This window comes from Prionailurus bengalensis, chromosome E3 (genome assembly GCF_016509475.1).
Source record: "Prionailurus bengalensis isolate Pbe53 chromosome E3, Fcat_Pben_1.1_paternal_pri, whole genome shotgun sequence".
NCBI classification, from domain to species: Eukaryota; Metazoa; Chordata; class Mammalia; order Carnivora; family Felidae; genus Prionailurus; species Prionailurus bengalensis.
This window is the reverse complement of record NC_057357.1, coordinates 10,018,208-10,040,998: the sequence shown is the minus strand read 5'-3', so window position 1 is coordinate 10,040,998 and position 22,791 is coordinate 10,018,208. Positions and strand designations below refer to the sequence as shown.

At 47.4% G+C, this 22,791-nt stretch overlaps 1 protein-coding gene across 2 annotated transcripts in view; it reads left to right on the top strand.

Annotated features, from left to right (window-relative positions):
• LOC122471347 (NADPH--cytochrome P450 reductase) overlaps window positions 1–22,791 on the top strand; it is a 63,476-nt gene that overhangs the window by 9,431 nt on the left and 31,254 nt on the right. Inside the window, exons 1-2 of one of the 2 annotated variants that reach the window (XM_043559826.1) lie at window positions 16,037–16,040; window positions 22,146–22,147. The exons of the other annotated variant lie outside the window; for it this stretch is intronic. The gene's annotated coding sequence lies outside the window, so the exon portion shown is untranslated. Of the gene's footprint in view, window positions 1–16,036; window positions 16,041–22,145; window positions 22,148–22,791 lie in introns of those variants that run through there. 2 annotated transcript variants of the gene reach the window in all.

Sequence of the window (22,791 nt, the reverse complement as noted above, 5' to 3'; positions counted from 1 at the left end):
TTGCCAGAAGCAGGAGGCAGGCAGGCCAAAGTGGAGGCCCTGAGGGGCTTCGCACCTCCCACGTGCAGTGTCCTGCCACGCTGCTATGGAAGTTGAAAGGCCTGGCTTGGCTTCGTGCCCCCTGAGTGACCATGGGCAGAGCTGAGATTTGTCAGAAAGCAGTTCTGATTCCGTTCCAGTGCTCCTGGCTGAAGGGCCAGCAGGCTGGGCCATCGGGTGTGGAGTGGCGAGCCTGGCCCAGGAGATTTTGTTGCTTCAGTCGTGTAGCAGCGTATTCTGAGCCTCACGTTATGCCAGGCCTCCTGAGCACTGGGGGCACAGAGATGCGAGGTAGCTCCAGCCAGACACCAGCCTCTGTGTGTCTCCAGGGATGGTTTAGTTTTGAGCAATGCTTTCACCTGTCAGTACAGCCAGGATGGTAACTGCACAATGAACTCTCATTCAGTGAAGCATTGATGGAAGCATCAATAACTCTGCCCTGCTCTGAGAAGGTTTTGAAAGGCAAATAAATGGAGAGGGTGGCTGTGATGCCAGCTGGTCTGGGTTTGAATCCTGGTCCTACCACTTATCCTTTCCCTGCCTTTGGACGAGGTACTTTAGCCTGTGTGGTAACTACTGCTCCTGTGCCTCAGAGGGTTATTGTAAGGATGAAATGAAATAATAGAATGTCATCTTACAGGTGCTTAATACATGTTAATTTTTGCAATCAGTATTTGTTTAGGAAAAAAAATAAATAGATGAGGAAAACAAAATGATGGCAGTGGGGGGACCCAGGATTAAGGATGGTGTGTGTGACTTCTAGAGGCTCTTTAAGTTTGTCCAGAGTTCCCTGATGTCCAGAGAAAGGGGGGGGGTGGGGAAGACAAATCGGGAATGGGGAGTGACTACTGATGGGTAGAAGACTTCTTTTGGGGGTGATGGAAATGCTTGTGAATTAAGCAGCAGTGGTGACCGCACAGTGGGTGAATATTCTGAAAACCACTGAGTTGCATACTTTGAAACGATGCATTTTATGATATGTGAATTAGATCTCCATTTTTTAAAGTATATTTATTTATTTTGAGAGAGAGAGAGAGAGGGAGAGATAGAAGCCCAGGCAGGCTCTGTGATGTAAGTGCAGAGCCCAGCGCAGGGCTCGAACCCACGAACTGCAAGATCATGACCTGAGCTGAAATCAAGAGTCGGATGCTTAACCAGCCGAGCCACCTAGGCGCCCCGAGAGCTCCATTTTAAAATTAAGAGGCCATGAGTCCTTGAGTAGCTGGACTCCCTCTGGTTCTGCCACTGGCAGCCCGTGCCCTCTAGCAGGTTCCATACACCTGCGGCACACACATTCACTGCTCGCTGTGTATTTCTGTGCTTCCCCACGTTTCTTAGCCCCCTTGAGAGCCGGTGATGTGTGTCACTTCCAGCCGGCAGCATTTAAGAGCTGGGGCTGACCCCTCGCACAGTCTTCTCCCCACCATAGCAACATGGAATTTATATGGCGAGGTCGTGGAGTCACAGGGAAAAAGCTGCTTGAACTACTGAGTCCCCTTATGGAGACCAAGAACCTAGTGGTCACCTAGCTTGCTTCCACTAGACATTGCATAACGTTAGGCGTTAAGCCGCCTGGGGGTATGTTGGTGTCAGGGGAGGACACCTTTTCCTCGTAGGGTGGCCTGGAGAAATGTCCTCATTTCCGTCGTCCAGGTGCGCTGTGTGATGTGGTGCACATCTTCTCTAGCAGGAAGCCGCTGCAGATGCAGTGAAGCAGTGGCATTCATAACCCAGGTGTGTCCCCGCAGCTTGCTGTGGCCAAGTACGCGGCAGCTCTCCTGGAAGCATCTGTCAGAGGAGCATGAAACCGTCAGCCTCAGGAGCCTCTCATGCAACCTGGTACCCCAAGTGACAGCACGGCCCCAAAGGACTTTGTTTTCCTAGTCTCTAGGAGAACGTGGTTCTTGTCTGTGGGTAGCATAGCAAGGGTTGTAACAAGCAGTGACAGAGAAGGTCTCAGGCCTTCACTGTCCCTCTGGATTGCTGGCTGTGGGACCGCCAGTAATTTGCTCGGCCCTTGGGTCTTTGAATCTGTGTCTGTAAAATGGGTGAAACAGGTTTATCATAAGAATTTAAAGGAAGAGCTCTTATGAAGTGCCTGACCTTGTGTTTGGCACATAGTAGCTGTTGAGTCAGTGTGAGTTCCCATTGCCTGCCTCCTGCTTAGTGCGCGGGCCCTGCACTTGGCACTCAGTAGGACTCCACGGGCCTTTCTCTCTCCTGCAATTCTGACGATTTGTTTTTTGAGACCCAAGGGTGCCAACCCTTGTCTCTTGGGGTTCATGAGGAATCCAGGTCATCAGACATTGATTCAGCACTTGGCTGGAGGACTACAGAGATGAATAAGCCATAATTCTTGCCCCTAAGTTGTTCATGACCAGGTAGGAGACGTAGATGTGGAAGTAAGGAACTCTCTTACAAGGTGCGGCTTCATGGCGTCACTGAGCATGGGTAGGAAGGAGGGCAGATTTTATGGAGGAAGTGGCTCTTGAGTTCATCCTTGAAGACACAGCTTTGATAGCCGCAGACAGAAAGGGAAGAACATTCTTAGTAGGGAGAACAGTGAAGCAAAAAGAGGCAGCAAACAGTGTGTAAGATGTTGGGAAGCTGATGGGAAGACCTTGGAATAAGGATGCCACTGGATTATTTCTTTTACACTTTTTATTTCCCACCAATTTTGGACTGATCGAAAAGTTACAAAAACAGTACAATACAAGATTCCTTTTATTTCTCACCCACCTTCCCCTGACGCTAACATCTTATGAAATTATAATACAGTTACCGAGAATAAGAAATTAACATTGGTACAATATCATTAACTATTAACGGAAGGCTGGCAAACTTTTCCTGAAAGTTTGGGGCCAGAAAGGAAATACTTTAGGCTTTGTGGGTTGTAAGGTCTCCATCACAACTCCCCGACTCTGGTGTTTTAGCAAGCTGTAGTAGGTCATCTGGGTATGAATGAGCATGACTGTGTTCGAATGACACTTGATTTTCTTTCTTTTTTTTTTTAATTAATTTATTTTTATGTCTTTTATTTTTTTTAATTTACATCCAAATTAGCATACAGTGCAACAGTGATTTCAGGAGTAGATTCCTTAGTGTCCCTTCCCCATTTAGCCCATCCCCCCTCCCACGACCCCTCCAGTAACCCTCAGTTTGTTCTCCATATTTATGAGTCTCTTCTGTTTTGTCCCCCTCCCTGTTTTTATATTATTTTTGTTTCCCTTCCCTTATGTTCATCTGTTTTGCCTCTTAAAGTCCTCATATGAGTGAAGTCATATGATTTTTGTCTTTCTGACTAATTTCACTTAGCATAATACCCTCCAGTTTCATCCACGTAGTTGCAAATGGCAAGATTTCATTCTTTTTGATCCCCGAGTAATACTCCATTGTATATATAGACCACATCTTCTTTATCCATTCATCCATCGATGGGCATTTGGGCTCTTTCCATACTTTGGCTATTGTTGATAGTGCTGCTATAAACATGGGGGTGCCTGTGTCCCGAAACAGCACACCTGTATCCTGTGGATAAATGCCTACTAGTGCAATTGTTAGGTCATAGGGTAGTTCTATTTTTAGTTTTTTGAGGAACCTCCATGCTGTTTTCCAGCGTGGCTGCACCAGCTTGCATTCCCACCAACAATGCAAAAGGGACCCTCTTTCTCCGCAACCTCGCCAACATCTGTTGTTGCCTGAGTTGTTCATGTTGGCCATTCTGACAAGTGTGAGGTGGTATCTCGTTGTGGTTTTGATTTGTTTTCCCTGATGATGAGTGATGTGGAGCATTTTTTCATGTGTCGGTTGGGCATCTGGATGTCTTCTTTGGAGAAGTGTCTACTCATGTCTTTTGCCCATTTCTTCATTGAATTATGTGTTTTTTGGGTGTTGAGTTTGAGAAGTTCTTTATAGATTTTGGATACTAACCCTTTATCTGATATGTTATTTGCAAATATCTTCTCCCATTCTGTCGGTTGCCTTTTAGTTTTGCTGATTGTTTCCTTTGCTGTGCAGAAGCTTTTTATTTTGATAAGGTGTCAGTAGTTCATTTTTGCTTTTGTTTCCCTTGCCTCCAGAGACGTGTTGAGTAAGAAGTTGCTGTGGCCAAGATCAAAGAGGGTTTTGCCTGCTTTCTCCTTAAGGATTTTGATGGCTTCCTGTCTTACATTGAGGTCTTTCATCCATTTTGAGTTTATTTTTGTGTCTGGTGTAAGAAAGTGGTCCATGTACATTCTTCTTCATGCCGCTATCCAGTTTTCCCAGCACCACTTGCTGAAGAGACTGTCTTTCTTCCATTGGATATTCTTTCCTGCTTTGTCAAAGATTAGTTGGCCATATATTTGTGGGTCCATTTCTGGGTTCTCTATTCTGTTCCATTGATCTGAGTGTCTGTTCTTGTGCCATGAAACCTGATTTTCAAAAGGAGTCAGCCAGTGGGGCCAGTGCTTGACCGTGATTTGCCAGCCCCGGACTACACAACATCCCTTATTTGAAATCGATCAGTTTTTCCACCAAAGTCCTCCCTCTGTTCTAGGATCCTGTCTGACATCCTGCCTGGCACTTAGTTGTCATGTCTCCTTCACCCCTTCCCATCTGGGACAGTCCCTTCACCTGTCCTAACCTCACTATTTTGAGAGAGTACCAGTCCATTATCTTCTAGAACACACCCCACTTTAGGTTTGACCAGTGGTTTCTCACGCTTGGAGGGAGGGAGGCAAGAATACCACAAAGGTGGTGTGTGCCCTTCTGAGTACACTGTTGAAAGGGGTTCATTACCAGTGACCTGTGCCTTGATCTCCTGGTTGGGTTCGTGTCTGCAGGGCTTCTCCTCCGTAAAGTTGCTGCTTTACCCTTTGTAGTTAATGAGTATCTGGGGAGTGGTAACTTTGAGACTGTGCAAATCCTGCTTCTCCAGGGACTTTTGCCCACTAATTTTAGCACATCCAGTGGTAGGTCTTATCTGCAGTAGTACTTACTGTGGATCTGATGCTGATTTTCTGTTTCCCTCTTCCCTCCTACATTTATTAGTTGGAATTCTGTGAGGAGGAGCTGTGTCCGTTTATTTATTTGTTTGACTATTCGATTATTTATATCAGGATAGACTCATGGATATTTATTTATTCTACTGTTAAAAACCCAGTACTCCTCTAGCTGTTAACAATCCAAAGAAGAAATTGAGAAAACAACTCCATTTACAACAGCATCAAAAAGAATAAACTACTTAGAGATGAATTTAAACAAGGAGGTGGAAGGGTTTTCCCCTGGAAACTACAGAATGTTGCTGGAAGAAAATGAAGACAGTGGGAAGACATTTTGTGTTTACAGACTGGAAGTCTTCATATTGTTAACGTAGCATCACCCCCAAAACAGCACACGGGTTCAGTGCGGTCCATCAAAATCCCAGTGGCTTTTTACGCAGAAATGGAAAAGCTGATCCTAAAATTCCTGTGGCATTGCAGAGAACTTCAAATAGCCAAACCGTCTTGAAAATGAAGAACAAAGTGGGAGGATTCCTACCTCCTGATTTTAAAACTCCCCACAAAGCTATAGTCATTAAGGCAGTGTGGTGCCATTATAAGGACAGACCTATAGGTCAATGGAATAGAATTGAAATCTAGAACTTAATTCATGTGTATGTGGTCAGTGGATTTTTGACAAGGGTACCAAGGCCATTCCATAGGGGGAAAGTCTTTCCAACAAATGGTGCCAGGACAACTGGATATCCACATGCAGAAGGAATAAAGCTGGACCCCTTACCTTACTTTACACCATATACAAAAACCAACTCATGGTGGATCAAAGACCTACACACATGTCCAAGATAAAACTGTAAAACGCCCAGGAAAAAACATAGAGGTAAATCTTTTTTTTTTTTTTTTAATTTTTAATGTTTGTTTATTTTTGAGAGAGAGAGAGAGAGAGACGGAACATGAGTGGGGGAGGGGCAGAGAGAGAGAGGGAGACACAGAACTCGAAGCAGGCCCCAGGCTCTGAGCTGCCAGCGCAGAGCCTGATATGGGGCTCGAACCCATGAACCGTGAGATCATGACCTGAGCCGAAGTCCGATGCTTAACCGACTGAGCCACCCAGGCACCCCATAGAGGTAAATCTTAACAACCTTGGACTTGGCAGTAGTTTCTTAGGATGTCAGGATCATAAGCAACAAAAGAAAAAGCACATAAATTGGGCTGTTATGAACTGAGTGTTTCTGTGCCCCTAATCGGCATATGTTGAAATCGTCATCCCTAATGTGATGGAATTAGGTGGGGCTTTGGGGAGGGAATGAGTTCATGAGGGTGGAACCGTAGTGAATGGGATTAGTGCCCTTCTAAGAAGTGACAGGAGGGCTTGTTTCCTCTTCGCCTTATGAGGCTGCAAGAAAGCAGCTGTCAACCAACCGGACAGCAGGCTCTCACCAGACACTGGATCTGCTGATGCCTTGATCTGGACTTCCCAGTCTCCAGAACTGTGAAAAATAAAGGTTTCTTGTTTAACTGCCTCCTCTAGGATATTTGTTACAGCGGCTTGAGCTAAGACATGGACTTCATAAAAAGTAAAAACTTTGGCGCGTCAATGCTATCAAGAAAGTGAAAAGACAACTCACATAATGGGGAGAAGTATTTGCAGATTCTGTATCTGATAAAGGTCAAGTATCTAGCATATGTAAAGAACACTCATAACTCAACAACAACGTGAAAACAACCCAATTGAAAAATGAGCAAAGGACCTGAATATTCTTCCCAAGAAGATACACAGATGACCACAAGCACATGAAAAGATTCTCAACATCATTCGTCGTTAGGGAAATGCAGATCTAAAGCGCCAGGAGCTACCACCTCACGCTCCACCAGCATGGCTGTTAACAACGAAAACAGAACCAGCAAATCACTGATGTTGGTGGGAACATAGAGAAATCGGACCCCTCGTATGCTGCTGATGGGAACGTAAAGTGGTGCGTTCGTTGTGGAAAACAGTGTGGCCGTTCCTCAGGGCGTGAAGCATAGCATTACCACATGACCCAGCAATTCCACTTGTACTTATATACCCTGAGAATTGAGAACAGGCACTCAAACAGTACTTGGACATGAATATAGCAGCATTATTTACGATAGCCAAAAAGCGAAAACAGCTCAGATTCTATCACCTAGTGAATGTATAAGTAAAGTGTAGTAGATCCATATGATGGAATATTATGCGGCCATAAACAGGAATGAGTGGCTGACACCTGCTACAACATGAATGAACCTTGAACACATTCAGCCAAGTGAAAGAAGCCAGTCACAAAGGACTGCTGAATGTGTGGTTCCCTTTATGCGAGATGTTCGAGATGTTCATAATAAGCAAATTGACAGAGACGGAATGTAGAGGAGAGGTTGCCAGGGGCTGGGCAATGGGGATTGATTGCTTCCTGGACACAGTGTTTCCTTTGGGGTGATGAAAACCTTCCATAACTAGATTAAGGTGATGGTTGCACAATATTTTGCATGTACTTAATTCCACTGTACTGCAAATTTAAGATGGCAAATTTTACATGTATTTTGCCACAATAAAAAAAAATAACCTTAGAGATGAATTTACACCTCCCTGATCCAATAATATTATTTATTTGGGTGCTTAAATTGTTCTAGCTTTAGCCGTTTGGGACCTCCTTTGGGAGGTCTTCTGGTTCTTTCGATAGCCTCATGTTTTCTTGAGCTTTTCCTTAATTTCTGGCACTATGCTGATGTTCCATGCTTGTTTTTTTTGTTTTCCATGCTCCAGCCCTGGAACCAGCTTTTTCTTTAAAAAAAAAAAAAAAAAAAAATTTTAACATTTATTCATTTTTTTGAGAGGCAGAAAGAGACAGTATGAGTGGGGAAAGGACAGAGAGAGAGGGAGACACAGAATCCGAAGCAGGCTCCAGGCTCTGAGCTGCCAGCACAGAGCCTGACGCGGGGCTCAAACTCATGAACAGTGATATCATGACCTGAGCCGAAGTTGGACGCTTAACTGACTGAGCCACCCAGGCGCCCCAGAACCAGCTCTTTCTTTAAGGAGCCCTGGTTCTTTTTATTGGAGAATGGTCTTTAGAAACCAAGATGTGGGTGCTTGGTGACACTGCTGATTTTCACTCTGTTTTGCCCCAAAGAATAGGAATGGGAGGGCCAGTAACCCAACGTTCTTTGAGTGTCTGCCATGTGCCCTGTGCAGTTTCCCCCCTGTGACTCGCCCATAGCCCTGGTAGAGTTCTCCATGGTGATGACTCTCCATTTTAGAAAAAGTGGCTGAGGGAGTTGAGATTTGTCCAGCGTCCTGGAACTATTTGGTGGCAGAAGCAATTTTGAACTGGCTTTTATTTTTTTCTAAAGCTGCGACACCCCCGCTCCCCCCACTTGCCCTTCAGACCCTTCTGAACACTCTTCCCCCGACCTTTCTCATTTTGTGCCTCCTTCGTCAGGAAGCCCTCCCTAGCCACTTCGGCTCACACCAGCCTCACCCAACTGTGAACTGGCACTGGCCTCCTGTACCATTCATTTTGGCAAGGAAGTCACTGCCACTTGTCTCTTTTCAGCAGAAGGGCAGAGAACATTCCCTGACTTAGTTTGTCTTCCCTTGTCCAGCTGGCATGGTGTTGAGCACTTGACGGATGTGAAAGAGCCACTGTCTAGTATGAGTGTAATGTTTCACCTCAAGGCAGTCTTACCTTTGACCATCGCCCTCAGTGTTTCTGTGACACTTCACAGAATGCTTTCACATGCATCATTTGTACCAAAGCCAGACAAGGATTGATAGTCCATCTCATTGGCTAAACCTCGACGAGGAGAAGTGATTTGCTAAGATTATGGTAAAGCCAATACCCAAATGTGATTTTTTGAACTCGACCCTTTTCACTATGACCCTCTGTCTGCTTTGCTACTAATACTATTTTATAATCCAGTGGACTAGAGAGAAATCAAGGAAAAAAACTGGGGCTGTTTGCCCCAGTCATATTTTAGTTGAAGCTCAAATACTACTTTTGAAAAATATTTTTTAGTGTTTTCATTTATTTTTGAAGGAGAGAGAGACAGAGCATGAGCAGGGGAGGAGCAGAGAGAGGGAGACACAGAACCTGAAGCAGGCTCCAGACTCTAAGCTGTCAGCACAGAGCCGGATGTGGGGCTCAAACTCACGAACTGTGAGATCGTGACCTGAGCCGAAGTCGGACGCTTAACCGACTGAGCCACCCAGGTGCTCCTCAAATACTACTTTTGGAAAGTATTTGATTTCCTTTGCTGTGCCTAAAATCTAGGGAAATTCCAGGGTCAATAGATGACATAGAAGTAAGTAGTTACTCCCTTTCCTTAGGGGCTACTGGAATGGGGGCATTTGAAAATTTAATATAGTACTATCGCTGTGGAGGAATATGTAAAAGGTAGGTAGGTTTTTGTTTTCTTCTGTGTTCCTGCTGAAATGGTCTGAACAAGTAGAGGCTACCTTTCATGCCGGAAAACACGTGAAGTGGGCTAAAGGTGCCATCACTTTTCCATTCTGGCTAGTGGGAATTCACAGAGACTGAGGTTTGCAAAAGACTAGCCTCGTCTACTGGTGGTAGACACAGGCTTGGCAGGATTTCAGAATCCTAACCTATGAGGCCAGAAGGACTGTTACAGTCCCTTTTAGAGGGACTTTAGACCTTCTGGGCTCTCTTCTGTGCCTGCCCTTTGCCAGGCGTTGTCTTCTGTCCCCCTCACAGTAGCCATTGTTCACTCCCTGCCCCCCGCCCCTTTAGCTAGAAGGATTTGTACTGTATCAAGTGACTAGGCTTAGACATATCTAAGGCTTTCCTGTTGGAAGTCAAGGTGAGTTGATCAAGGACTGTTGAAAGACGATGCGTGCGAACTCACCCTGCTCCTGTGGGCTGTGGGGTGGGGGTGGGTGGCAACGGTTGAGGGAAGGGAGCTGGTCCCTCCAGGTCCAATTCAGCTGGAGGCAGATCTCTGGGCAAGTCCTGGTAGATGAAAGCCAGAATTGGACGGATTCTGGGAGTTCTAGACCTCAGAACCCAAACCTTACTTTCCCTTCAGTAAAGAAAGGTTGGCTTTCTCCAGAGCTTTTTGGGTTTCTCCAGATCCTGTTTCTCTAAACTCTTAAGGAAATACAGGAGCTTCTAGAAGTCACCCAGACTGGCTTCCAGGGGGTAGAGCTGACGTATTCCACCATTTATCTGCAAGTATTCTCATAGTTTGAGGCACAGAAGCAAACAGCAGAGGTTCTTTTCTTCACTATTTGCCTTGCACACACCTTGGTCTTGTATGATTCCACCAACAGCCCCTGTGAGGTAGGTAGTAACAGCCCCATTTTATAAAGGAAGAAACTGAGGCTCAGAGAGGTTTTGAGATTCGTGTGTGTGTGATGTTGTCATGACGTAAGGAGTTTAAACATACCTGTTTCCAGGCATAAGTAGTGTAAATGATTATTGAAATGTGCTTCCCCAGGACCCGGCTTCTTCCTTTCCATGTCACCCACTGCCCTGCCTTGACAGTCTCCCACCGGGAAGGGCTCAGGGGACAGAGGAGCAGCAGGTAATGAGTGCCTCACAGCAAGTGGAGGGCTAAGCGGTGGAACTTGTGTGTCCCCAAGCTGTGACCCTTGGGTTGGTGTGTGGTCATGACCCTGGGCCAGCACCTCCCCACACACACCTTTCCCACTTTATACCAGAGGGGTCTTATTTCCTGGGAATGATTTCCATCATTGAGAAGGCCCGTCTGGTCTGCACATCCATGTTCCCGGTCTCCTCTCTCTTTTTGCCCTTCTGGGGCACACGTGTCATGGCCTCCCTGGAGTGCTTACTGATTCTTGGATTTCGGGTTTGGTTTTCACTTGCTTTCCTCCCGGGCTTCTGTGAGCACGGTGCTTTGTAAAGTCGTTCCCTTCGCTCCAGGTCAGCAGGTGTCCTGCAGAGGGAAAGCTGCAGAGAAATGTTGTAAATTACTCTTTGGAAAATAATTTGTCGGTAAGTCTCCTGACTTACCTTAAAAATATTTATTCCTTTTGACTCAGAAATATTTCTAAGACATATTCAGAAATTCCATTCACAGGAAGTAATCAGAGGCACATGCAGATTCATCCTGAAAAGCTATCACTCATCATGATTATCACGGCATTGTTTGTAATAGTGAAAATATCCAGCAAGTGACTCTTACGTTCATAGGCTAGAATAACATTTGAGAATTTATAATGTTCACAATTTAATACATTAAAAAAAAGTGGGACCAAATTATATATGGTATAAAACCAATAATGATAAAAACGAATTTATAATATACACATAAACAAATTGGTGAACCAGGGGCGCCCGGCTGGCTCAGTCAGTGGAGCATGGGACTCTGGATCTCGGGGGTTGAATGTTCGAGCCCTCTGTGGGGTGTAGAGATTACTTAAGAATAAAATCTTAAAAAAAAAAAAAGAATAAAATCTTAAAAAAAAAAAAAGCCTGTTTGAACAAGAACAACTAGTACATGTGTGGGTTGCATTCTTTAACTTCATGTGTTTAAATTTAGCATATTTTTTTCAATGGTCATATATATTAAAAAAATTTTTTAATGTTTATTTTTGAGAGAGAGAGAGAGAGAGAGAGAGAGAGGGCACAAGCGTGGGGGAGGGCCAGACAGAGGGGGAGACACAGAATCCGAAGCAGGCTCCAGGCTCTGAACTGTCCGCACAGAGCCCAAAGCGTGTCTCGAACTCACAAGCTGTGAGATCATGACCTGAGCTGAAGTCAGATGCTTAACCGACTGAGTCACCCAGGCGCCCCAATCATATATACTTTTAACTTGTTTTATTTTGAAATAGTTTTATTTATAGGAAAGTTGCAAAAATAGTGAATTCTTGATTACTTTTTACTCAGTTTCCCCCAAATATTAACCATGTTTGCTTTATCATTCTCTCTTTCTCCCCACATATATATGTATATTTTTTAAACATTTTTTCCCCTGATGTACTTGAGAATAAGTTACAGATAGGGTGCTCATTTATCCATAAGTAATTCAGTGTTTATTTTCTAAAATTCAAGGATTTTTTTTTTTTTTTTACATAACCATAGTTTTTCTGAATGTGGAGTTTATTCATATTTTGCCATTCACCTCTCTTATAGCAAAGGAAACTAGTTTCTTTTTCTTTTCCTGGCCCAAGATTGCATTTGACTGTAACCACTCTTCTATGCCCTAAAGCAGTTCATTATTTCCTTATAATATTTGCCCTTGACATTTTCCAAAAAGGCCATACTTTGTAGTATGTCCCTCAGGGTGGATCTGACAATGATAAGATTCAGATTATATATTTTCGGCAGAGTATCACAGAAATGGCATTGTGTCCTTTAGAGCACCATGAAAGGTGGTGGGCAGTGTCACTTTGTCCCAGTATTGGAGCCATTACTTTTTTTTATTTTTATTTTTTAATGTTTATTTATTTTTGAGAGAGAGACAGATAGTGTGTGAGGGAGGGGCAGAGAGAGAGGGAAACACAGAATCTGAAGCAGGCTCCAGCTCTGAGCTGTCAGCACAGAGCCCAGTGCAGGGCTTGAACTCACAAGCCGTGAGATCATGACCTGAGCCAGAGGCAGACAGTTAACCAACTGAGCCATCCAGGCACCCCCTGGAGCCATTACCTTGGATCACTTGGTTACGGTGGTATCAGCCAGGCTGTCCTCCTTCTCATCAAACTTTGACTTGCAAGTTATTTATATCAGTATTGACTTGTGTCCTGTTCTTTTGTCCAATGGGTTCTAATCTGTCGCTCTGGTATTTATTTAGGTGTTCAAATTGTCCCAGATTTGGCCAGCGGGAACCCTTTCCGGGACCCTATGTCCTTTTGACGCATCCCCCTCATTCTTTAAGCCCTTCGTTACTTTTCTGCACTGCAAGGTGACCCAGTCATTATTTTCCTGTCCCAGTTCTGGAGTCGGCCATTTCTGCAGGGAGCCCTGGTTCCTTCTGATGGGGAACACTGTTTAGAAACCAGGATCTGGGGGGGCTAGATGGGTCCTTGGTCCTGGGGTATCCTCACTCGGCCCTCTCCGCAGACAAAACTAAGAAATACACCCCGCACACACACATTTCCATGCACACACACACCCTCCAATTCCAGTGCAACAATGCAGCTGGCATCCCGTTTCTGTCTGCATTCGTAGCTCCCTTCTACAGAAGTAAGAAACCCAGCTGCCGTGTATTTATTTTTAATTTCCGATGTAACGTGTGAATGTCACGAATGCCAGCCATCTCATTAAAGCGGACAGACAGGGATACCTGGACACCTGTCTTAGTCTCTTGAGCATCCGCCTCTTGGTTTCAGCTCAGGTCGTGATCCCAGGGTCATGGGATCGAGCCCCACATCTGGCTCTATGTGGAGCACAGAGCCTGCTTAGGATTCTCTCTCCTGTCCCTCCCCCACCATTTGCACAGGTGTGCACTCTCTCTCTCTCTCTCTCTCAAAAAAAAAAAAAAAAAAAAAGACAAAGCAAAGAGCTCTTTAGACACTTACCTCTCTGGTCATAGTGTAGACATTCCCTAGAGGAAATCCCTCTGGATCATTTTTCTGGAGAAATACATAATTTTTCTATTTCATTAGTGGTTTCACGAGAGGAATATAACTTCATGTTCAGTAGGTTTTGGCCGTCTTCCAGTGAGAGGCCTATAGCTCTCCCTGCTTAGAGCCCCCGTTGTGTGGCTTGGACACCTGAGCGTCCAGCTTGGGGTTCTTCGAAGCAGTGCTGCAGTGAGCATGCTGTCAGTCCTAGCGAGAGGCGTAGCTCGCGAAAGGGCTCCCTAGACCCAGAAGCCTGGGCGTTTTTGTTTTTTTTTTTTTTCCCATGAGAAAACAGCTTTCAAATATTCTTCTGGCCCAGTAAGTAACGCACACTCATTATTTAAAATGCAAACAAATAATACGTTAAAAAGGAAGTGAGAAAAAAATTAAAACCTCATCCCTGAGGCACTGTTTTTGGGGCGATCCTCTGACGTGTCACTTTATGTGTACATGTACATGCTTTTCCATCACTGAGACCAAGCACACGTGCCTTTGTATTGTGGACATACACTCGCGCTGCGGTGTGACTCACACGCGGTCAAGGGCACAGACCGTGAGTGCGCCACTCGCGGGAGTTTTACACGGACAGACTCCCTGCTGCTGCCACCCCAGAGCAAGGTAGTGCGCATCGCCCAGTGTGCCAGGAGCGTCCCTGGTGTCTCCCGCTCGTGACTCGGGCCCCAGAGGTAACCACGAGTCTGATGCCTGTCCCTGTAGATTACTTCTGTCTATTTCTTGAAGTTCATCCATAAGCGGTTGGTGCTCTTCCATATTTGACTTCTCTTGTTCAGCATCGTGTCTGTGAGATTCAGCCCTGTTCCCGTGGGTGGGGGTAGTGCGCTACTTTTTCATAGCTGCAGGGATCGATACTTTCTGTCGCTCTCTTCTTCAGGACTGCTAACAGTAACATCTTGAGTCTGTGCAGACCGAGGTGGGTGGGTAAAGACGCAGTGTAGACATGAGGATGGCATCCCTGGGAAGGCAGAAGCCCCACAGGGGCTCCTCATTAAAGCTGAAAGCCCCACTCTGTGTGAAGCCCCAGTGTTCTTGGGACTGGTGTCTTAATCCAGAGAGTCAGTACGTCCACCTTCCTTTTTCAGAGCTCTCTTCTCAGCCTCCCTGTTTTTCTTCCTCTTTTCTGAGTCCTTGGGCTGTGCTGTGGGATCTCCCATCACTGTGTCATCATCTGCCTTTGCTCTCCATGGCTCTTGTTGACTATGAACTCGAACTGTGTGTGTCTGTGTGTCTCAAAGGGTTCCGTGAAAGAGATCCAGGAACTCATATTTCAGTATTAACTCAGGTCAGAGACTTGGGCTTTGCCCCTCTGGCCTTAATCACCAACCTCAACCAGTCCAGGTTAATGAGCATACACTTGGCTGGTCTATTCCCAGGCTCCGGGGATGGCAGGCACTCTCTCTGTCATTGAGTTACCCAGCCTTCTGTTGACACATCTCTTATGATGGGGGCCCTGCTTCACAGCTGCTCATTCTCCCTTCAGACTCCTTTATTAGAAAGTTCTCCTTGAACAGCGTGTAAACCTCTGTCCCCCATTACCAGGGCTCACTTCTGCCCTCAGGAGACCTCTCCCTCCTCTGTTCTCTGATTACCCAAAGAGCAGATGGTCCCGCTGCCTCTGAATCCTCTTTACGGTAAACCTTCCTGTACTGTTACTCATGTGGCATGTTTTGAGGACCGCTCCATCCTGGGACTCTTTTTTTTTTCTTTTTTAATTATTTTTAACATTTATTTGTTTTGAGAGAGATAGAGAACAAGCAAGGAAGGGGCAGAGAGAATCCCAAGCAGGCTGTCAGCACAAAGCCTGATGCGGGGCTTGAACTCACAAACACTGAAATCATGACCTGAGCCTAAATCAAGGGTTGGACCCCTACCTGACTGAGCCACCCGGGTGCCCCAGGAGACTTCCCAGCCCAGGGACTCTTTCTGATTGTGTTTCAATTTGTCTTTGATGCTAAATGTGGAGCCCTTCTGTAACTCTCCCTCTCTTTTTTTTTTTTTAAAGAAATTTTTTTTAACGTTTATTCATTTTAGAGAGACAGAGACAGAGCCTGAGCAGAGGAGGGGCAGAGAGCGAGGGAGACACAGAATCTGACGCAGGCTCCAGGCTCTGAGCTGCAAGCACAGAGCCTGACACGGGGCTCAAACCCCCAAACCATGAGATCATGACCTGAGCTGAAACCAAGAGTCAGATGCTTAACCAGCTGAGCCACCCAGGTACCCCTTATTATTTTTTTTATTATAGAGAAAGAGCTCAAAAGCAAGGATGAGCAGTGGAGGGGCAGAGGGAGGGAGGGGAGAGAGAGAGAGAAAATATCTTAAGCAGGCTCCACACTCATTGCAGAGCTGATGCGGGGCTTGATCTCACGACCCTGGGATCATGACCTGAGCAAAAATCAAGAGGCGGACGCTAAACCGACTGAGCCACCCAGGGCCCCCCGGTCCCACTTCCGTCAAGCATAGGAGAGTACCATGGTCCGTGCTGAGGCCTCCTGCGTGGATGTGCCGTGTGAACCATAACCTGCCCTGCAGGGAGGGTTCTGTTGTTGGGGCTTCTCAAAAGCCGGTCGCTCCTATTCCTGCTGATGCTCTAGAGGCAGAGCAGACTTCAGAACTGGTCTGCCCAGTGAGTAAACTAAGGCATGTCCTCCAGCTTCCTGTGTTTCTCGTTTCCTCATTTGTATTAAGAATTAATTGAGGGAGAGGTCTAGGCAGCAGGATGAACTGGTATGACCTTATATGAGAAAAGCCCACACTCACAGCACTTCTGACCCCAGATGTGGGGGTGGGGGTCCCCCACAACAAGCAATTCTGTGACAGGAACTGGGTACCCTTACAGTTGAACTCAACTCGGACTCCATCTACCTGGGGCTGATGTCAGATCCCGCACGTGAAGGGCTCAGTCCCACAGGGCTGCTCCCCCCGACTTCAGATGCCAATTGCAAATCCAGGTTGTCACCTGTGCGTATGACTAATCAGCAGTAAAAGGGGGGGGGGGGTCCTACAACCTCTCCTCAAGTTCAGTTTACTTGCTAGAGCAGTTCACGCCACGCAGGGAAACACTTACATTTATTAAAGGACATGATAAAGGATACCGGTGAACAACAAGGTGAAGAGATACGCAGGGTGGGGTCTGGGAGGGGCCCCAAGTACAGGAGTCGGGGGCATCACCCGTGCTGGTATGTGGACACCCTCTGAACCCTGTACTATTGGGATCTTGGTTGCTCCCGCTTCCTCGGGTGGCATGCTCAGTCATTAACTCCCTCTCTGGAGAAGGGGACAGGCAGGGCTGAAAGTTCCAAGCTGCCAGTTATGCCTTGTCTCTCTGGTGACCATCTCCCCTCCAGGAGCCCACCCAGAGTCTCATTAGAACAAGAGATGCTCTTTGTGCTTTTTATTGCTTAGGAAATTACAAGGGTTTTAGGACCTCTGTCCCAGGAACTGGAGGCAGAGACTGATATATATATTTTCTAGTATCTCACAGAGCTCCTGTGAAGTATGTTGTGCCCATCAGTTGCCCTGTGCTAACTTTTAAAACATTTTCTTTCTTTTTTTTTTAATGTTTATTTTTGAGAGAGCATGAGTGGAGGAGGGGCAGAGAGAGAGGGAAACACAGAATCCGAAGCAGGCTCCAGACTCTGAGCTGTCAGCACAGAGCCCGATGCGGGGCTCGAACTCACAGACCGAGAGATCACAGATCCCTGAGTCAAAGTCGGATGCTCAACGGACTGAGCCACTCAGGCGCCCCACCCTGTGCTAACTTTTAATGGTGTTACTAGGTATCCCCACAAAATGCCCTGGAGTATTTGCCAAGAGTGTAGGAGAGCTGTGGGTTCACCCCACTTGGAGTTCAGGCCAGGTGGCCGTGGCCCCAGAGGGAGTGGTAGGAGCAAGCCCGTGTGGTCCTCTATGGCAGCTGCCGTCCCAGTGGTCTGCTCCTCTGGGCTTTGTCAGCTCAATTTGTGCTGAGTGATGCTGGCTGTCTTGTTTCCTTCTTGCCAAGTCATGCTCTGACACATCCAGTTCTCCTGGCTTCCTTCCTCTTTTACATCATTGCATCAGATACAGGCCCAGTCATGTGTCTCCAGATCACACCCACAAGTCCCATTTTGTGGTGGTGGGGGGGGGGGGTGGGGAAGGTCATCCGCGTGCTGTGGAATGTTGGCCTGAGCACGTTCCAGATCAGGATGCCTTGGTCAAGGCCTCGTGATTGTACTGACATGGTGGGTGGAGGCACCATTGTCCAGGTTCCCACCAATGGCATAGGTGTTAATCATGCCACACCCCTGCCCGGTTGTCCCTGGCTGCCCAGGGCCCAAAGACCCCAGACACATATAGAGGGCTCCTGGCCCCTTTGCACACTGGTCTCGGCCTGTTTCCAAAAGCTTGTCTCTTTCTGACCACCTGTGCACCCACACATACAAACACGTCCCATCGTAGCACACTTGAGTCGCTCCAGATTCTGTAGCTACTGCTCTTCTACGGTTCGAGCCTTGGTATGCACTTCCCTTGTCTAAACCCTCTCATCTTCCTTATCCGGCTGCTGGGCCTGGGTCATTTTTTCATGATGTTAGTCCCTGGGTGTCCCTTCTTTGATTGTCTCAGATGATCTTACCTTCACCTTCCTCAGAGCTCAATTTATTCCCCCATGGCGTTGTACCGGCAGGGACATGCTTATGAATGACAGCAATGAGTTGGCGCCTTCCATCCCCCAACCCTCATGGTGGCAGAGAAGACCCGATGAAAGAGAGCGTATAAATAAGACTCAGAGTGTAACAACGCTATTCCCAGAATGCCCAGGACACAATTACAGATCACTCCCCGTACTGAACACTAGGAAAATTTCAACTTGAATGAGAAAAAAACAGTCAACAGTGATCAAAGTGACATCGATGTTGGAATCCTACAAGATACAAAGAAGAGCCAGACAATCATCTTAGAACTGGAAAATACCATGGCGAAAGCTCCATGGATGGCGCCATAGTAGAATGGTGAAGACAGGGGAACTTGAAGGTAGAGTGCTTGATGGAATTATCTAGTCAGCGGGGAGCAACGGAGAGACATGAGGCGGAAAAAAGTGAACGGAGCCTCAGGGACTTGGAGGACCCGCCACAAAACACGTTTACGTCATCGTCATCTTGGCAGTAGAGAAAGGGGGGTGGGGAGCTGGAAAGATAGTCAAAGAAATAATGGCTGCAAGTCCTCAAACCTACAGATTCAAGAAACCAAGTGAACCCTAAAAACGGTGACTCCAGAGAAATCCACAGCAGCCGTGTCTCGGTTTGCAGGGTCAACTTGGTGGGCAAGTTGCTAGAGAGGAATCTGCTGCTTTCTTGAGCCCTGCTTTTTAGAGGCCGCCTTGGGGAGGGCCCTTCCCCTGAGCACCACCACCCCCCCCCATCTCTGGAGGATAAGCTGTTAGACGGGAGCAGGCTTGGCTCCCTTGAGGGTTTTTCCTCACCTTTTTTTTTTTTAAAGACTTTTTTTTTTTTTAAGTTTATTTATTTGAGAGAGAGAGAGCGCGCAAGTGGAGGAGAGGCAGAGAGAGGAGAGAGAATCCCAAGCAGGCTCCACAGTGTTGGTGCAGAACCCGATACAGGGCTAGAACTCTTGAGATCGTGAGATCATGACCTGAGCCAAAGTCAGACGTGTAACCACCTGAGCCACCCAGGAGCCCCGGTCTCCCCTCATCTTGAAACCACTACTCATTGGCAGAGATTTATGAACTTGAGCAGATGCTATTCCCACCGCAGCTGAGGGTGGACGCCATAAGGTGCTGGTGACTGCCGCTGGGTGATGTGCACGCCTGAGGGACAAGCTAAATCGCTTGCTCAGGCTTCTTCCCTCCTCGTTGCTGCTTTAGGAGACCGGCTCACCCCGGTATCGGTGCTGGGTTGCTCAATCAGTCTTGTTTACTGACCAGAAATTGCATACAGTAAACGCAAAGCCATAAGTACTTCCTTGAGGATGATTTTACACTGCGGTGTTGTGAAGAGTCAGATGGAGAAAGGGCCCTTCTGCCTTGTTTGCCTTTTCAGACGTGCCAGGGCGAGTCACCCTTGGCCTGCGGCATCACCTGTTGAAATTCAGGAGGAATGGTTTCTCTCGTATCTGTCTGCCTACCTACGTGTGTCCTTTTCTGTATGTAATTGTCTTCTTTTTTTTTAATGTTTATTTATTTTTGAGAGAGACAGACAGACAGACAGTGTAACTGGGGTTGAAGCAGAGAGAGAGGGAGACACAGATTCTGTAGCAGGCTCCAGGCTCCGAGCTGCCAGCACAGAGCCTGACGGCGGGCCTCGAACTCCAGAGCCGCAAGACCATGACCTGAGCCGAAGTCGGACACCCAACCGACCGAGCCACCCAGGCGCCCCATGTAATGTTCTTTTCTAATAAAAACAAAAGCTCTATGTACAGACCTAATTTGTAGTAAAAGATCAGATCTGATGTGCCCTTTTTTCCGTGCCTAATTTTCCACAGGAGAACATTCAAGCCGCAGCCCTTTGGCCGAGAGCCTGCTCCGGTTAAGAAGTTGCTCTGTTTTTTCATGTACATTTTCCTTTTTGGTTTTGTTTTTTTTTTGTTTCTGCTGCGGACAAGTGTTGCCTTTGACCCCAAGAGCTCTGCACTTCCCAGCATTCCTCCTCTTCACTAAATGTGGGAAGAAGAAACGGCCTACGGATTAGAGACTGTTCCAGGGCAGAAAGAGTGCACAGGGCTCCCAGAGTCTCCTTGGAGGGTCTCTGACGGACTGTCCTGCAGTCAGTCACCCTGCCATACTTGAAGTGGGGAACATTCTTGTAAAACAGGACATCCAAGATTTTCTCATCACAATCTTTCAGACATCAGAGGAGAGTGGTTTTATACCAGACCGTGCGGAGGTGGCTCAGGGCACACTCCCAGAGGCACCTAATCTACCAGCGCGGTGCAAGTGACATCTGTCAAACTGTGTGAAGTATACCAGCTTGGGTTGCTAGTTTTGAACATTAGCTCACGCTGCCTTTCTTTGGCCGACTTGTGTCTTTGCCAGGCTGGGTTTTCAGGGGCTGTTTGGACCTGACTGCTTCATAAACAGAGTAGCCACGGGCCTGGGGAGACCATGGAAATTTTACTAAGCTACCAGGGGCTCCGTGAGCAGAGAAAGTTTGGGAACCTCTGTCCTAGCAGATCACCACTTGGGCACACCGCCAGCATCAGATGCCTTTTAAATCTGCTTGTTCTGTATTATCGGTTCATGCAAATTTTATATTTCACGTGTCATAATATATTCACTGACACCTTCCATCCATTCCACGGGTAGTTATTCTGCATTAGATTGTGTGCCAGGCACTGTGCCAGGAAAGTATGACCCTGGCACAGTGCTTGGGAGTGACAGTCGAGCTGAGACTGTCAGGAAGCAACTGGAGGAAAAGCGTCTCAGGCACGTGTAAAGGCACTGGGGCAGGGGTGCAGAGACTTAGGCTGGGGATATAGGTGGGTGTCTTGTGTGTGTGCTTCAGTGTGAAAACAGTGACTCGGTGTGAAAATAATGGTTTAGCAGCTGTTCATGGCTTCAGCCCCAGTCACACTGCTGCCGTCCTCGTATGGGAAGCGTAGGGGTAAAGGGCTTTCCTCTCAGCGTGGCTTCCTTCTTGCCAGTCTGCCAGTCCTTCCTTTCCACTCTGTGCCAGATACAGAGGTACTTCCAATACTATTCCTTGTTCGGGAGCTCACAGCAGAGCAGGGGAAAGGCTCGTGTCTCTCAGATCATCCTGCCTACATGGGTCCTGAACACAGCCCTCCCCTGGGAAGCTGGGGCCCCTTTCTTGGTTTCAGCAGTCCTTGGAGCCTTCACTTCCCCAGAGTAGAAGGAGGCCTCGGATAAAATGATCATGATCTCCGGGTCTTTTCTACTGCTCCTCTGCCGCTCTTGTCTGAAGTTTTACACCTTGCAGTCAAAGCTGCTCTCAGTGCTTCTGAGACCCCTGAGTGCTGGCCTTGTCCCCCGTCCCGGTCAGGCCTCAGGGCCTGAGCCCCACCCTGGCTTGCTGCAGGGAGTCAGCATCCCGGTGGGCAGTGCCTGGTCGTCTCCCTGGGGTGCAAGAATGTATGGGGTTCCTCCTCTGAAATGAGGGGAGTGGCCCGGATGCCGAAGGAGGCAGTATGGTCAGGTATCAGAGCCAGAGGGAAGGAAAGTGAACGTAGCCTCACAAACTGCGGTAATGATGTGTTATCTGTGTGATGCTTTGCAGATTATAAAGCCACCCGGTAATCTGTATGTCAGGCTGTGAACAAAATGAAGTCCTGCTCTTGTGGGCTGACGCTGCAGTCAGTGGAAGGAACGTATAATATAATGCCAGGTAGTGATCGGTGCTGAGAGGGAGTATGGGGAGGGAGAACGACCAGAAACTATACTGAGGCAGAGTCTCTCTGAGATGGTGACATCTGAGCAGAGATCTGAACGAAGTGAGGGAGAGAACCCTACAGATAACTAGAGGAATGGAGTCCAGGCAGCAGCATTAATGTGTGCAAAGGCCCTGAGGCAGGAGCAGACCTGGAGGCTTGAGCGGTAGCAGGGAGGCCAGTGTGACTGGTGAGGAGAGGTGAGAGCGGTAAGAAAGGTGGAGGGGGCAGAGCTTTTAGATTTTGTGCTCAGTAGGACATGAAGCCATTTGAGGATTTGGGTTAGGGAGGTGACATGATCTGGCTTACTTTTTAAAAGGCTCTCTCTGGCTTCTGCATGGAGCAGGCCCCTTAGAGGTCTGTGGCAGTGGCCTGGGCAGCTGGAACCAAATGTGGGGCTGTGAATCCACTGCCCTCCGGCACACCATCCCTGCGGGAGCCCCCTGCAGAATGAGCTTTCTAGATGGCGTGGGCAGCTCACATAGGTGTCAGGAAACGATCATTGGTCATTTTCCTTCATGGCCAGGAGTCTCCCCGCAGTAAGGGGGGCTGGGTGACCCGAGTCAGGGGGAGAAAGGGCCATGGGACAAGGAGCTGACGTTTGCTGTTCCGTGAGCCGGTGGGGGACAGAGGGGGGCTTTCCCGTGTCAGCCGGGCTCCGAGGGTCTGCACGGCATGACCCTGTGGGACGGATCCTCTCCCTCCATGGTTCTGTGAGACCTTGGCAGACAGAAGACTTGTAGGTGTGCCAGACCACACTGGCAGTGTTGGCCAGGAGGACGTGCAGAACGAACATTGAATAAATCTTCA